Source organism: Sphaeramia orbicularis, chromosome 9, assembly GCF_902148855.1.
Source record: "Sphaeramia orbicularis chromosome 9, fSphaOr1.1, whole genome shotgun sequence".
NCBI lineage: Eukaryota > Metazoa > Chordata > Actinopteri > Kurtiformes > Apogonidae > Sphaeramia > Sphaeramia orbicularis.
The window spans coordinates 10,086,934-10,104,815 of NC_043965.1; the positions used below are offsets into that span (position 1 = coordinate 10,086,934).

At 40.5% G+C, this 17,882-nt stretch overlaps 1 long non-coding RNA gene across 1 annotated transcript; it reads right to left on the reverse strand.

Annotated features, from left to right (window-relative positions):
• Positions 1–3,383: 3,383 nt before the first annotated feature.
• Positions 3,384–4,798, reverse strand: LOC115425598 (uncharacterized). The gene is made up of 2 exons (XR_003936251.1): positions 4,739–4,798; positions 3,384–3,844 (listed from the first exon to the last, which is right to left on the reverse strand). It is a non-coding gene; the product is annotated as an uncharacterized LOC115425598 (long non-coding RNA).
• Between the last annotated feature and the right edge of the window lie 13,084 nt (positions 4,799–17,882).

Genomic DNA, 17,882 nt, shown 5'->3' on the forward strand with positions numbered 1-17,882 from the left:
CTGGTGGCAAATATTTGATCCACAAGCACCAGGCTCATTGATTCCAAAGTAATTCACTATACAATAAATATAGAATAGATGTAAACAATGTGAAAAACCAAAAAAGTAGAAAGACAAGCTCTGCAGAAAGTCATTTAATTCAGTCAAAATTTTGCAATGAGAAAAAAAATCAAAATCCTCAGGTTGAGCTTCTGCTCTGTTCTTCGGGGGCATTTTAGCTGAGACCATCTGTGATTGTCACCCAAATAGCTGTGGTGCTGTCATGGCTAGTGGAGGTTGTAGCCAGGTGTGATGTAAAATTTTTACCCTGTAAGAATTATGTGCGTGCTTCCATCAGGTAACATCCGTTAGTCACCCGGTAGTGAAATCTGTCATACGGACTTTACCATGTGCAGATCATGTTCAGATTTTTCAAGATGTAGTCAAAGATGTCTGTCTTGAAGGAGCAGCTGGAGATACTGATCAAATACTTGAGCAGGGGGCAGTATCCCCCTGAACTGAAGAAAGCACAGAAAAGCAATATCAGAAACCAAGCCAAGACCCATTTCCTGGACAGTAACAGTAAGTAATGACATACTATGTCATGTGTATTATTGAAACTAGAACAGGTTTCTTGCACTTCATGTACTGCATATGAATCTCTCCCTGCAGCAGGTGATTATTTTCATTACTCGGTTGATCTTCCAAATGAATCAGTTGCTTTTTTTGGTTGAAAGACTAAGTAAAAGTCCCGAATTCTGACTTTTTTTTTTTTGCAAAATTCTGACTTTAATCTCAGAATTCTGACTTTCATCTTGGAATTCTGACTTTTTTCACAGAATAATAATGATTAAAAAATATATTGGACCTTTTTTTTCTACAGTGGCCCTAATCCTCTTCCATATATTTACATATTTGTAATAATATCAAGAATTTTAAACTGACAATCATAAACTATATTTGACTGCACTACTATAACCTCTGCAATGATGAATTCATATACTGCATATGAATCTCTCACCGCAACAGGTGATTATTTTCATTTTTCGGTTGATCTTCCAAATGAATCAATTGCTTTTTTTGATTGAAAAACTAAGTAAAAGTCTTTCCCAAAGCCCAAGATAATGCCCTAAAAATATGCTGCTCGGTTCACAACCTAAAGATATTCAGTGTACTCTTATAAAGGAGGAAAGAAGTTGAAAATATTCACATTTAATTAGCAGGAGCAAGAGAAATTGGACTTTTTGGCTCATCCTTTGTCAAAAAAATGTTGTAGTCATAATTCAATAGTAAGTAATTGATTGATGATTGTGAATCCATCAATTAAAACAAAGACAGGAGTTGTATTGTAACTGTTATATAGTGAAACCATTCGTCTGTGTGTGATATTAAATCTGAAAATGTGACATAAGTGCAAGTAATAAAAATAAAGCAGTAGTGATTGTATTGGTACAAAGTTTAATCCAAACAAAACACACATCGTCCTTTGACATTTCGAGTGCAACAAAATTCATCCCATAAAAGTAGGATGATTACAGCAGTATGACAAACACCACAGATCAAACTAAAGCCTTTCATCAAACAGTAACTTACATCCAACCAAATATCTGGAGTAAGTCACATAAAAATGTCATGTCCGGTAATCAAAACAGATGCTTTAAGATGAAGTCGAGAGTCCAAAAACATTATTTTCAGATTAATCGCTGCCTTCAAAGACTCACACTGTGTCATATTTTAAAAAAAAACATATTGCATGACAGATTTACATTTAACTGCAGTGACATTGAACTGTAATCTAAGAGAAGAACCACCATTCATAAAATAATTCTGTGTCAACTATTGGAAAGAAAAGAAACGGCAACAAATAAAAATACAGAATCTGATATTTGAGTTGTTTTTTTGTCTGTATTTTATTTCTGATTTTATTGTAAAGCACTTTCTGAAACCTTTCTGCAAAAAGTGCTATATAAATAGATTTTATTATTATAACTTTATTATTAGCAAATTTAACCCAACCCTCTAGGTGTTTTTTTCCACTTTACAGAAAACATGGTGTCATAATTCACTACTTCAGACGTTATAGACTCTAGATATTAAACTGCATTTTTTACAGTAGTTTTTGTGGTTTAGGAGCAGCTAGAGCGGACCGTCCAATAAACCAGAGGGTTGGCAGTTCGAATCCCACTCAATCTAAGTCACAGGTGTCAAACAAGCGGCCCACGGGCCAAAACCGGCCCTCTCAAGGTTCCAGTCCAGCCTGTGGCATGAATTTGCAAAGTGCAAAAATTACACTGATATTAACAATCAAGGATGTTGAACTGATTTTAGTTCAGCTTCCACATACAGACTAATATGATCAAAAATATAATAGTAATAATAACCCTTTAAAGCGTAATATTAACAATATTCTTCCTGTTACTAAATGTTTTCTGCATTTGTAGATCCACTCTGATCTGTAAGTTGTTAATAATAAGCTGATACATAATATTGTAGAAATTGTTCATAGTTTAGTAACAAATTCCAAACTTAAAATTGTATCAATATTATGCCTGTTACCAAATGTTTGTGTAGCATTGTTTGTACATCTATAAATGATGAGGCATAATATTGTTAAAATTGCACTTATTTTTCTTAAGAAATTTTAGGTTTTTTCAGGTTATTTACGTCTTTTTGTTTGGATAGTTTGTAAATGTAAATATTTTCAGAATTTTACATTCTTTGTTGCTATAAAACAAAGAGAAAATCTTGGAGTTGTCATTATTTATAGGTTATTATACTATTATTTTAATGGTTCGGCCCACTGACGATCAAATTGGGCTGAATGTGGGCCCTGAACTAAAATGAATTTGACACCCCTGACCTAAGTGTTTTGTCATTTCAGCTGAGAATGGATCATGCCATGGGACAAAGCTACATTTATTAATATTCCCCCCGTGTACCTTCATAAAACACTGTACAATGTAAATTTCGGTCCCTGCAGTAATAAAACAACACAAACCTGACACAAGCTGCACAACACCTCCTTTTAACAACTTTAACACATACACATAAACGCAAACAAGTACAGGTAAGCAGAAATGCACACACACTGCAAAATATTTTTATGTGAAATGAGGGAAAACAGGTTTGTCAAAGACTGTTTTTGAATATTTATTAATCAATCCTGTCTAAAAAAAAAAGTAGAGCAATGACAATAACAAACTAATGGCTCTTTTTCCTCTGGGGTAATCTCCTTTCACGCTCTGTTTTCAGGGCATTAGCAGTTTTCGTCTGTACTGTTTCCTTTTAGCTGTTTTACTTTTGTTTTGTCTTAGTTTTTGTCTGTTGGAGCCTCTTGCCAGGTCATCATTGGAAATGAGAGCTGTTCTCAATTGATTTTACCTGGTAAAATAAAGTACTAATAATAATAACAGTGCCTCATACTCCACTATAACTCTCATAATATGGAGGCGCTGCACCAGTTTCAGCCTGTAGTTCACAGTTTATAATGGTGGTAAGATGACATTTTACAAATGGAAAAAAATTTATTTTGGAATCAAATCTGAAGTCAGGTCAGTTATTAAACAAGGTGCCTTGATTTAAAAGATATCAAAATAATTGTCATCATATTTGTTGTTTCAGTCTCTCATGAGCACACAATACATGACTCAAGAAGCGACGGGTTTATCCTTCACCTTCTCTGTTTTCCATATCACTACAGATCTTCATGGACCACTCTGCCCATGTGTTTGTTGAGCCAGTTCTGCAGCAGAGGAAGGTTAGAGTCAGTCCAGCGGATGTTGTCCTCAATGGTTTCATAGGCCTGTTGGATGCATCTCATCTCTGAGCCTGTTTCCTCAGTCAGGGAGCCGAAAAAGCTTTTCACCTGAGCACATATACAGCAGAAAGCACTATGACACACCAGTGGGTTGTGGAGCGTCCAATTGCACATTAATTCTTTAGAAAATAAGTGGTGCCAGACACAACAAACCCCACCCCTCGCACGTATTGTAGCTCATTTTGGCATCAATCCAACTGCATGTGCTGATTTCAGCATATCAATTGCCTCTATTTATGTGCCAAGTTTGAAGTAAATTGAACCAAAATTGATGTTTTTATAGACATTTGAAATTTCTCCCATTATACATAAATGGGAGACAAAAAAGATTTTAAAAATTCATAAAAAACTGGAACTTTGACCTACTTTTCCCAAAATGTAATGTGATCTTTTCTGGGTCACTGGCAACCTATAAACCCAAATGGTATGAATTCAACCAATAGTTTTGTTGCTATAGACATGTGGAATTTCGCCCATTGTAAGTAAATGGGCGGGGTGGAGTGGGGTGGGGTTTAAAAAATTCATAAAAAACTGAAACTTTCACCCATTTTTCCCAAAATGCAATGACATTTATTCTGGGTCACTGGCAATCTATGAACCAAATTTGATATGAAGTCAACCGATGGTTTTGCTGCTACAGACATGTAGAATTTTGCCCATTATAAGTGAATGGGAAAAAAAAGATTCAAAAAATTAATAAAAATTTAAACTTTGACCTATTTTTCCCAAATTGGAATGACATCTATTCTGGGTCACTGGCCATCTATTAACCCAGTTTGGTATGAATTCAACCAATGGTTTTGCTGCTAGAGTGTTAATAATCAAACAAACCGAACCAAAAACAAGATGATCTTGATAATGTGAATTAATTTTCAAATGTTTTAAAGTAGAAACATTACAAATTGCCCCTTTAAGTAGTGACAGTACATGAGTGCTGCTCACCTCATTGAGCATCTCCCTGGTCGAGTACTGGTTCGTCACTCCGTTCACCAGGTATGAGATAGCCTTTGCAGAGGGTCTCTGCCGTGGCATCTCACCATGTGATCTCACAGTCAGACTGTGATGCGAGAACACCTGGTGAGATGCTTCGAGAGGAACAGGATACCTCCTTTCCCTTCAGCTCCTTGCCGTCGACGTGGACCGCCCCAAGTTCATACAATAGATGTGTTCTGTCGCTGCCGCCAACCCGACGATGGGCGCTGGATGATAGAGTGCAGTGAATGCAACGAGTGGTATCACAGAGGATGTGAAAACATTCCCTGCTATGTCTCCAAGACATATGTTTTTACCTGTTCCACTTGTAAAAAGTAAAGACATATAACATATGTTTTTATTGTTATGACCCTGGGTCATAATTTGTGTGTATATGTATATATTTTCTGTTACTGTGTGTGTTTTCCCCCCAGTCCTGTGGGGGTGCTGTGTTTCTTTTGTGTCCCTTTTGTTTAATGCAGGAAGCTGCTGATTGGTGGAGCCAGATAGATCACCATATTTAAATGGGCCTGGATCCAGCAGCAAGTCGTCTTCTTTGCCCCCTGCCAGCTCTCAACCATGTATCCTGTGTGTGCGTCTGTTGTCAGTCGTCGTGTGTGCCTTTGTGTCTGTGTTAGATTGTAAATAGCTGTAAATAGTGTTTTCTTTTGTGAATCAGTCCTATTTTCTGGTAGGGGAGGGCGGTTTTTTTTGTGAGGACGAGTCCCCAAGTTATGTTACGGCCCGGCCTAGGGGTTTACCGAGACATACATAATGTGCTCTTTTTGCTCCCTGCCAACTCCCAACAAGAGTTCCTGTGTGTGTTTCCTGGTTGTCAGTCATCGTGTGTGTTCGACTGTGTCCGTGTAATTGGTAAATTGTATATAGTTGTAATTAGTGTTTTCTTTTGTGAATCAGTTCTATTTTCTGGTAGGGGAGGGCAGTTTTTTTTTTGTTTTCACCTTTTCTCCTGTTTTTGGTTAGGGAGTTTAGGTTAGTTTAATGTATTTTATTTCTTGCATTTTGTTTTGGATTAGAGAATTTAGTTTGAACCTTGAAGACGACTTGTTTCTTGTTTTAGCCGAGCCCTCCCCTAACCCTCCTTTAGTTATTTCATAATAAATATTTGGACTGTAGTGTTGGACTGATGTGTGTGCTTGGGAGTTGGGAGGGGACAAAAAGAGCACATTATGTACGTCTCGGTAAAGCCCTAGGCCAGGACGGAACATTATCTGTTTCACTTACGAGTATCTGGGCTACACTTCTTACAAACATTAAAGAAATTTGTTTTTATCTGTTCTAAGATATCTGTTGTCATTGTTTTTAATGACTTGTGTATTGTTTCATTGTACATGTACATATATTGTTAGACATTGTTATGTTGTTATATTGTTATGTATTACGTAATGAAATATCAATGAAATTAAATGACATTTGTTTGTGCTTGTTTCTGCTACCCAAGCCCCTGAAGCTTAAAATCTAAAAGAACATTCTTGCCCACCTTGTAAATTCTATTGCCTGAAATATGCTAAACATTTATAACATTCTTATATTTATACAGTACATCCAATATATCAAGCTTTAGAATGTACGAGGAGGGCAAAATGTTCAATTTGAAGGCAAACTAAGGAGGTTTAATTTAACAAATATTTAAATACAACAATGACACTCCTACATATATCTAAAAAAAACAATATTTTTTTTACATCTATATATAAAACATACCCCTTCAAGCTGTGCTGAAGTTTTCTCTACGGTCCTGTTGTTTATTTGTCATTTACTATAGTAAATTTCACTTTATTTGGATAAAAATTGTACGGGACACTGGCTGGGGGCAATATTGTCCCAACTAGCGGTAGTTGTAGCCTGGCACAAATCTTGCCTTAGTCTGGATATTACAGAGGCACCTTTCCAGAAAGCATACGCCTCAAGTCAAATGAAATGAACCAAACCAAAACAGCGGTGATTTTCACACTCAGTTCAGCCAATGACACGCTCTGGTGATACAATGAGCTCTTCTCTGCTCCTCGAAATTTTACAGAAGGGATGAGATCTCACTGTGGCACTTCTGGTGGCTGCCGGTGCCTGTGGTTCACTGTTTCTGGTGCCAGTAGCTTGTTTCCAGTGGCTGTGGTACCGCTGCCACTGTTCTGTTGGTACGGAGCAGTTGACAGTGGCTAGTGCATCATACGACTATACGGACGTTCCAGCCAGGCATGAAGTAAATGTGTTTGTCGGGTATGGAATGGGAGTCAGGCTAATGCAGGTCAGTTTGTTCGTGAATCTAGACCAGATTTTGTTGAAATGAGTACTTTTGAAATTGAAGCAGAGTTTTGTTTTTTTTTTCCAACTGAAATTTCGTTTAAGATTTTTTAAAAGATACGACTTTATTCCCTCAATATTATTGCTTTTATTCTCAATATATCACTTTATTCTCGTAAAATTATGACTCTTTTTGTATTCGACTTTATTCTGATGAAAATACAGGTTTCATCTCGATATTTTACGACTTTATTCTCACAGTGACAGGTGTTTTTCTTATGTGGACCTAATACGCCGTTGTAGTTAACAGGTTCTTCCAGTGTGGAATATTTAGCTGATTTCTGGTTTTCCAGTGGGGGACGATTGTCTTCTTGGCGACAGTTAGGGCCGTGAATAATGTTTTAATCAGTGTAATGGTCCATTAGGGGATGGAGGATGGGTAAAAAGAGAGAAACGTTAATTGGTACAATGTTGAAACAGACTGTTTAAAACGGATGTATGTGTCCAATAAGTTCGAGAATGTGGTGGACAAGGACATGAAATAAACGTATCAAGAGGAAGTACGGGGTAAATTGTGGGTTTGACTAGGCCAACGGTTGAAGCCTTTCTCCCAGGATTTTCCGTGGATCAACTCTGGACCTGTTAAAAAAAACCTCTGGACCTGTTGCTGTGATCCTGCCTCTCTCCTGCCTTCTTCGTCATTACTCACTCATCCATACAGGTCTGATAGTGTTTATTATATTGTTCCATAGATGGTAGAGGTTGCTACTATTTGCACCAACCGTTGTAGTAGTATATCCACTTTTAATACTTGTATTTGTAGTAGTAGTATTAACAGTTATGTACATTTGTTCTGGTTTGTAGTAATTATATTAACACCAGCTGATCTACTTTTTGACAGTTCTAGTTCAGTTATCTGTGCATTAATTGCATCTATGTGTCCCTCCCCGTCCCCCAGTCTCTTTCTCTCTCTATTTTTTTCTCTTCCTTTACCCTCTCTCTTTTACTCCAACTGGTCAAGGCAGACGACCATCCTCCAGGACTCAGGGTCTGCTCCAGGTGACCGCCTGTTAAAAGGAAGTTTTTCCTCGCCACTGTCACCAGTGTTTGCTCCTGGAGGATTCTGTTGGGTTTCTGTAAATTGGTTTGAGAGTCTGGTTTTGACCAGCTGTATTTGTAAAGTGCCATGAGGTAACTTTTGTTATGATTTGGCGATATATAATAAATTTGATTTGATTTGACCAGTATCAGTTATTTCTAATTTATTGTGTTCCTTCTGTTTTTATCTTGTCATGTGCTCACCTATAGCTTTTACCTTGTTCTTTTCATGACACACTGCTCCTTATTCCCCTTCAAACATTTTCCATTGCATATCTATGATATTAGATTATATTAGGATTATGCAGGCCCCAGTTTTCCAAAAGCTTTTATTATCACGTTTTCATTAAAGGGTTGCAAAAAAAAAATAATGGGAAGAACACAACAATCACCATGCAAACACAACAACAAAGTCAGTGTTTATAATATGTCAATCTGTTTGCAGAAGTACGCATCTGCTAGTAATGAGTTGGAACTCTTCTATGAAGAACTGACGTGGTTCGGTGCCGCTGCGGCACCTGGCACTGAGCTGCGGCACCACGGTACTACGGCACCTGGCACCGAGCCGTGGTACCGGAAGTGAGCCACAGGCGGTGTCGGTGCCTCAATATGCACCTGCTGTCTCTCAAACCTAAACACAATCTACTTTCTACTCCTTACATTTTTAAAACCGTTTTAATGCAACTCTGTCACATGCTCTGAAAAGGCAATCAATCAAAAAAGAGTCCAAAGCCTCATATATTTTATGAAGTTACAAAGCAAATTTGTTCAGCACCAAAAGGCAGCCAGACTGCTGCTGTTTAAACTTAGGTACCATGGGTAGCAATAGGGGGGATGGGAATGGGTGTGGGCTGCCTGCCAACCCATTCGCCACCTCCCCTCTTTCATACCCATTCACAACCATTCACTCAGTCATTCTCCATCTCTCCTCATTCACACCATTCACCCCTCCTACTTTTGGAGTCGACATACCTCGACATACATACCTCGATAGGGCCGTGATCCCCATGCCCTTGGTATATGCCCCACGGCAGATATGTTGACGCTGTTACCTTGACGCTATCTACTCCCCGCCTACCGTCGGCACCTGTTTATGTCATCACTTCCCCAAGGCCGACATACTTCCGAACATGGGCGAACTTCATCTTCCTACCAGCCAACCTCGACAAAGTCTGTGAACCCCATGCCCGTCCGTACGAAGGACCCCGAGTCCATGAGACCAGATACTGCCGATGCGGCACCCCCGCCCCCTATCTAACCTAACCTATTTTAAGGCAACATGCCAACATTTCCCCTCATAGGGGGGGCATTCACTTGCATTCTCACTGTGTGCATGTTTTTGAATGGGAGGGGAGAACATGCAAACTCCCACAGCAGGGGGTAGGGCTCGAACCCACGACCTTCCTGCTGTGAGGCGCAGTACTTAACACTGCGCCACTGCGCCCCCTAGTTCTATTGGCCAAACTATAAAATTTAACCTCTATTTTCTGAAGGGGAGGGGGGTGGTGGTGGAATGTTTTGTATAAACTGTGTGTCATTACTAAACCATAGAAGTTGATTGTACTATTTTTCCTCCAGCATAGTGCAGTGCAATAATCATGATTAGCAGAGATAACTGAATGGGTTTTGTTTCTGTTTGTCCATCCGGTACCTGGAGCCGCATCCCCGCCATGTTTAGGATTTGGACCGGGGATACACTTGAGGACAGCAGGTGAGTGTCAAAGCTGTTATCTTACTGTATTGATCCATCAGACCTGTCCATGGTCTGTGACTTAGGTAAACACTAACACCAACTATGTGTTCAGAAGAACATTAGCTGTCGGTTCAGTGTTCAGAATACCTCACTTGTTTGTGCTTGTGGCTAATGCTAATGCTTATCACAAGCTAGCGAGCTACCGATGTTAGCCTGTGTTCGGTGACAGATGTTGGTGGAGAGACAGTGGGTGCATATTGAGGCACCGACACCGCCTGTGGCTCACTTCCGGTACCACACCAGGTGCCGTGGCACCGCGGTGCCACAGCTCAGTGCCAGGTGCCATGGTGCGGTGCCAAGGGTTTCTGTGAGTTCCACTGGACTGTGAGCTAAGGAAGCGCCTTGTTCACAATGCTGATGATGCACAGATAACTGAACTACAACTGACAAAAGTAGAAACCCTAATCAGTGTTGGCGCTAACCTTTGTATGAAATGTCAACAAGCTTTAAACGGGATTCTAGTGAACTGAAATGTTTATTTCATGTCTTTGTCCACCACATTCTCCAACTCGGACATATGCATCCGTTTTAAACAGAGTGTGGCCGAGCTGGCAGCCACATTTCAGGGTCGCTATCCTAAGCCCAGTGAACATTCAACCTTGTATCAATAAATGTTTCTTTCTTCTTTTTTTGTTATTTATTTTTTTTATTTTTTTATCCATCCTCCATCCCCTAATGGACCATTACACTGATTAAAACAATATTATTCACGGCCCTAACTGTCGTCAAGAAGACAATCGTCCTCCACTGGAAAACCAGAAATCAGCTAAATATTCCACACTGGAAGAACCTTTTAACTACAAAGGCATATTAGGGCCACATAAGAAAAGAAAAACACTTGTCACTACGAGAATAAAGTCGTAAAATATGAAGATGAAACCTGTATTTTCATGAGAATAAAGTCAAATACAAAAAGTCATAATTTTACGAGAATGAAGTGATATATTGAGAATAAAAGTATTAATATTGAGGGAATAAAGTCGTATCTTAAAAAAAAAAAAATCTTAATTTAACAGAATTTCAGTTGAAAAAATGTCTGCTTCACTCAGTCTCAAAAGTACTCATTTCAATAAAATCTGGTCTATATTCACGAACAAACTTACGTCTGCATTATTAGCCTGACTCCCACTCTGTAACCATCAGACACATTTACTTCATGCCTGGCTTGAACGTCCGTATAGTCGTATGATGCGCTAGCCTTTGTAAATTGCTCTGTACCAATAGAACAGTGGCAGCGGTACCACAGCCACTGGAAATAAGCCACTGGCACCAGAAATAGTGAACCACAGGCACCGGCACCTCAGGCACCGGTGCCACAGGCCACAGTGAGATCTCGTCCCTACTGGAGAGACAGCGGGTGCATATTGAGGCACCGACACCGCCTGTGACTAACTTCTCGGTGCCAGGTGCCGCGGCACTGCAGTAGGGCCGCGGCAGAGCCGTGATCCCCATGCCCTTGGTATGTGCCCCACGGCAGATATGTTGACGATGTGGCCCCGCAGCGGCACCGTGGGGCCCATTCTATAACTGACAAACACATTTACTTCATGCATGGTTGGAACGTCCATACAGTTGTATTATGCGCTAGCCACTGTCAACTGCTCTGTACCAATAGAACAGTGGCAGCGGTACCACAGCCACCGGAAGTAAGCCACAGGCCACCGTGAGATCTCGTCCCTATTGTTGCTATGCTTTTGACTTTTTTTTTTCCTACTTGTCCAGAATGCTAGTCTGGCTGCCAGGCTACCATGAGCTGCTCTAGCTAACAGCTAGCCGGCAGGTCCACCCCACGAAGAAAGTTGTACCTAGTGGTCTGGGAAAATGGCTGGAGAATCACAGCAGAAGTGCTTGGTAAACAAAAAAGGCAAGTCAAATTCAATTGTATGGAATCACTTTGGGTTTGATGAAGAAGACAAAGAGCAAAAACACATCACATGCTAAAAGTGTTTGTAGTTGTGTCTGCACCGACCGCTAACACAACAAACCTTTGTAAACATCTAAAGTTTAACCACCATGATAATCTGATGAAAAACCAAAACACACAAAAAAACAACAACTCCGTCTCTAACTTCGTCCGCAATGCAATCTTCAATCTCTGAATCTCTTTAGGTGCAGCTCCCTTCTCATCACCATCGGAGACAAAAGAAAACAGAGTCCATGACCTGGTCAAAGGTATGTGCTCCATTAACACCACTGACAACTGGGGCTTCAGACTAATGGTGAAAACACTGGACAAATGCTAGGTTTGGCCTTCAAGACATTATTTTACACCAGCTGCTACTACATTGAACATACTTGAATTTATAATTTGCACTTTACATGAGTTGGTTTTTTTTTTTTATTGCTATGGTTCTATGGCAAGTCTACAGCAGTTTAATTACAGAGCACTATTTGTTTACAAAAGGAAACAGACTTGAATTTACAGTATACTTATTTCCATTCAAAGATTTTTTTTTGTTTTGTTTCGTACAAAAGTGAACATTCTTTGTTTTAGTGTTTAAAAGCTTTATTCATGTTTAACCCTTTCATGCATAGTGGTCCTTCCAGTGGACAGCTATTCTACAGCTGTTCTGTTGTTTATTCATGGGTTTTGTTGTTTTAGTTCCATATCACTCAACACAGTGGACTCTTATGCATCATTCCAAACACTGCAATTCATACAATTACTGTGACTTTACTGCTTTTGATAAACCTGATCTGCAGTAACATGTTTTAGTGTAAATCAGTTGCTAATTGTTATTAACCTGTAATTAACAGTTTTCTATGGGGCGCCGAATGTAAAAATTCAGTCACTGTTTAAAGGTGTCATTTTGTGAACATTTAGCTCACTTTTCTCACATTTAGCTCACCTTTCTTTAATTTGAGACACAAATTTGTGTAAAACTGCATGTTCTTTAGATTTGTTAAAAATGTGTACAAATGAAAAATAAATCCTAAATCTAAATGTTAAATCTAAATGTAAATGTTAACTCTAAATCTAAATGTTAAATCTAAATCCTAAATCTAAATGTTAAATCTAAATCCTAAATCTAAATGTTAAATCTAAATCTAAATGTTAAATCTAAATCTAAATGTTAAATCTAAATCTAAATGTTAAATCTAAATCTAAATCCTAAATCTAAATCTAAATGCTAAATCTGTGAAGGCGTTAGTACAAACACTGAATCCAAATGCAGGAACTCGGACACAAAAATAAGGTTCAAAAGGTTTATTAGTTACACAAAAGTGTAAGAGTAATAATAGTGACAGAATCTTGAGGATAATGGTAGGAGAAATCCTCCTCTGATTCGTCCTCCGGTTTGAGGGCAGCAGCCCGTCTCCCCGAGCGGCGTTTGGGGTATTTTTCCCGACTGGGGAAAAGCAAAGGGAGGTCAGGGACGGAAACAGGTCATGCACAGGCAGGCTATCACTCAGGCAACAGGACATAAGGGCTAGACAAATACTCACGTACCAAAAAGTCAGGGCGAGAAGATCGAAACCAGGAAACCAGATGAGGCAGACAAAACCGACAGGGAGCAGGCAGAAGGCAAAAAACCGAGGAATCCAAAAAGGGTCACAACAGGCAGACAAAACGAACAAACGAGGTCAAAACACTGGTTAGAACTACAAGAGTTACAAACTGGCGTCTGACTAAGGGAAGAGACAGGGTTTAAATACACAAAAGGGAGGGAAGACAACTAGACACAGGTGGAGCAAATCAGGGCGGAGACAGGTAATCAGGTAAGAGGTCAGGGAGAACAGGGAACAGGAAGTAAAGACGACAGACAAGACACATGAGGGGAAACTTAACAAAATAAAACAGGAAATGACAAACAAAACATAAAAGACAGACAAAACCAGACTAACGTCTGGCTGCGGGTATGACAAAATCTAAATGTTAAATCTAAATCCTAAATCTAAATGTTAAATCTAAATCCTAAATCTAAATGTTAAATCTAAATCTAAATCCTAAATCTAAATCTAAATGTTTAGAAAATATGCAAATTAGGCAGGTTGGCCCACACCCTTTGCCTCAGCCCCGCCCACATCACCGACAGCAGAAAGAAGAGACATGGTGGGCTTGGAAATCGAGAGGGCAGTTATAGCTGGCGTACGGGCTGCCCTTCAGGGCACTGCTCCACCGGTGCAGTCCACACCACAAACGGTAAATCAAGCGGTTGAATTTCAACTTTTTAGCTCTTCATGAACAGAGTTACCGCTAACTTGAAGCGTGAAGTTGGTTCCGTAAACGGAACCAGTTCCGAGTTCCGAAAACGGAACTGCTCCGTTTATGGAACCTGTTCCGTTTTCGGAACTCGCAACCAGTTCCGTTTAAGGGTCCAGTCCCGTTTAAGTGTCATGGAAGTAAGCCGTGCTCCGACCTCCATGCACCGCTTAGCGTCCTCCAAGCCCGGCTCCTGCGGGGCTTGGAGCTGCTCTAACCCGCAGTGAATCGCGAGAACAAGCCGGTCCTCCACGGACCTCGGATCTCGTTCTGAATAATGCTCTCCATCAGGTCCGACCCATAAATTAATACACATGTGCACTCTTCTGCTGTTTAGATTTTCTTTAATGCTGGTGAATATCATTTTATTTTACTTCATTAACGCCAACCCCAACTTCCACATCGCCGGTTGTGCCCTGCACAAAGCGGGCTCCATTATAGAACGTTATGACATGTTTAAAGTTAAGGGGGAAAAATCTATAATGTGATATGAGGAATGAATCGTGCGCTGTCCGTTGTGCTGAATCCGAGACCCTTACACGGAAGCAGATCCGCGAAAGTTTATCTTTGTTTTGAATGTGTTTGAAAGAAGGTGTTTCAGGGGAGTCACTCATCCGATTTTATTGAGAACTTATGGTTGTTGTTGTTGTTGTTGTTGTTTTTGTTGTTGTTGTTTGTTTTGTGTTTAAGAAAAGTTTTTGTTTTACTTCAAACAATGAATTTACCTGTATTTCTATTAGCCCTGTACGCTGCATATGTGTAATACAGCACCATGGACAGCGCACGAGTCATTCCTATATCACATTGTATTATAATTTTATTCCTTATACAACTTTAAACATGTCATAACGTTCTATAATCATACCGTTCAAGGAATATATGACAGTATGACACAGTAACTCTATTCAGCCCATACAGACCCAAACCACCACAGTCCAAAATCATCTACTGCTCTAAAATGTTTAAGAACTTCTTAACCACTAATCCGATCAATACATGCAAATAATTGGTGTAAAATGCAATTTGTCATCTTTTCATGGTCAAAGTAGAGCATCCACCCTGGCTTGGTTCCGAGTTCTGTGAACGAAAACGATTGTCGGAACTGGATCCGCGCCCCGGGTCGCAGCGGCTCGCTGCGAGGCTTTGCAAGCCGCAGAGGCCGGCGTTTGGAGCCCGTAGGACGGCTTCCATGGCATGCGGCGATGTGGGAGTTGGAGTTAACATTAAGGAAGTCATAAATGACATTCACCAGCATTAAAGAAAATGTAAACAGCAGAGGAGTGCAAATGTGTATTACTTTTTGGCTCAGACCTGAAGGAGAGCATTATTCTGAACTAGATCCGAGGTCCGTGGAGAGGCGGCTTGGTCTCCCGGTTCAGCCCGTTTTAGAGCACCTCCCAGGCCCACAGAAGCCGGCCTTGGAAGACCTGATGAGCCTGGAGCTTGGAGGTCCGTGCTGCGGTGTGGTGTACCGGGTCACAGCGGCTTAGTGCACCAGTCTGCAAGCTGGCGCTAGAAGCCTGGAGCCCGCTTTGTGCAGGGCACAACCGGCGATGTGGAAGTTGGGGTTGGCATTAATGAAGTAAAATAAAATGATATTCACCAGCATTAAAGAAAATCTAAACAGCAGAAGAGTGCACATGTGTATTAATTTATGGGTCGGACCTGATGGAGAGCATTATTCAGAACGAGATCCGAGGTCCGTGGAGGACCGGCTTGTTCTCGCGATTCACTGCGGGTTAGAGCAGCTCCAAGCCCCGCAGGAGCCGGGCTTGGAGGACGCTAAGCGGTGCATGGAGGTCGGAGCACGGCTTACTTCCATGACACGTAAACGGGACTGGACCCTTAAACGGAACTGGTTGCGAGTTCCGAAAACGGAACAGGTTCCATAAACGGAGCAGTTCCGTTTTCGGAACTCGGAACTGGTTCCGTTTACGGAACCAACTTCACGCTTCAAGTTAGCGGTAACTCTGTTCATGAAGAGCTAAAAAGTTGAAATTCAACCGCTTGACTTACCGTTTGTGGTGTGGACTGCACCGGTGGAGCAGTGCCCTGAAGGGCAGCCCATACACCAGCTATAACTGCCCTCTCGATTTCCGAGCCCACCATGTCTCTTCTTTCTGCTGTCGGTGATGTGGGCGGGGCTGAGGCAAAGGGTGTGGGCCAACCTGCCTAATTTGCATATTTTCTAAACATTTAGATTTAGGATTTAGATTTAACATTTAGATTTAGGATTTAGATTTAGATTTAACATTTAGATTTAGGATTTAGATTTAACATTTAGATTTAGGATTTAGATCTAGATTTAACATTTAGATTTAGATTTAACATTTAGATTTAGATTTAACATTTAGATTTAGATTTAGGATTTAGATTTAGATTTAACATTTAGATTTAGATTTAACATTTAGATTTAGATTTAGGATTTAGATTTAACATTTAGATTTAGGATTTAGATTTAACATTTAGATTTAGAGTTAACATTTACATTTAGATTTAACATTTAGATATAGGATTTATTTTTCATTTGTACACATTTTTAACAAATCTAAAGAACATGCAGTTTTACACAAATTTGTGTCTCAAATTAAAGAAAGATGAGCTAAATGTGAGAAAAGTGAGCTAAATGTTCACAAAATGTCACCTTTAAACAGTGACTGAATTTTTACATTCGGCGCCCCATAGTTTTCTGAAACAAAAAGTTTGTTTTGTTTTTTTGCACATCCTCCAGAGACCCAGAAATGCATTTTGTCCTCTGTAGGGGAAAAAAGTTTGACAGTTTAACTTAAATGCTGTCCATTGCAAAGGACATTCCATTAAAAATCAATCTATAAAAAAAATTATTTTAAAAATTAATCTGAAAAAACCGTTGCATAATGCAGTTTCCAATCAAGACAATTTTTTAGTGTAAAAAAGCTAAAATTGTCAATTTCCTGGGTCTCAGGAGGATATTATCTTCATGAAATGAGTAATAACTAGTATTTGAGTATGATAAAAATGTGAGACAACATCGACAACAACTGACCTCGACTGGGGATGTTGTCGGATGGTGGAAGGAATACTTCGAGGACCTCCTCAATTCCACTGCCACGTCTTCCATGGAGGAAGCAGAGGCTGAGGTCTCAGAGGTGGACTCATCCATCACCCAAGCTGAAATCACTGAGGTGGTTGGCAAGCTCCTCGGTGGCAGGGCACCGGGGGTGGATGAGATTCGCCCTGAGTACCTTAAGTCTCTGGATGTGCAGGGACTGTCTTGGCTGACACGTCTCTGTAACATCGCGTGGCAGTCGGGGACAGTACCTCTGGATTGGCAGACTGGGGTGGTGGTCCCCCTTTTTAAGAAGGGGGACCGGAGGATGTGCTCCAACTACAGGGGGATCACACTCCTCAGCCTCCCGGGGAAAGTCTATTCCAGGGTACTGGAGAGGAGGATCCGACCGATAGTCGAACCTCGGATCCAGGAGGAACAATGCGGTTTTCGTCCTAGTCGTGGAACACTGGACCAGCTCTATACCCTCCATCGGGTGCTCGAGGGTTCATGGGAGTTCGCCCAACCAGTCCACATGTGTTTTGTGGATTTGGAGAAGGCATTCGACCGTGATCCCTCATGATATCCTGTGGGGGGTGCTTCAGGAGTATGGGGTCCGGGGCCCTTTGTTAAGGGCAGTCCGGTCCTTGTATGACCGAAGCAGGAGTCTGGTTCGCATCGCCGGCAGTAAGTCAGACCTGTTCCAGGTGTTCCAGGTCATGATCTTTGGGTCATGACCGAAAGGACAAGATCCCGGATACAAGCGGTC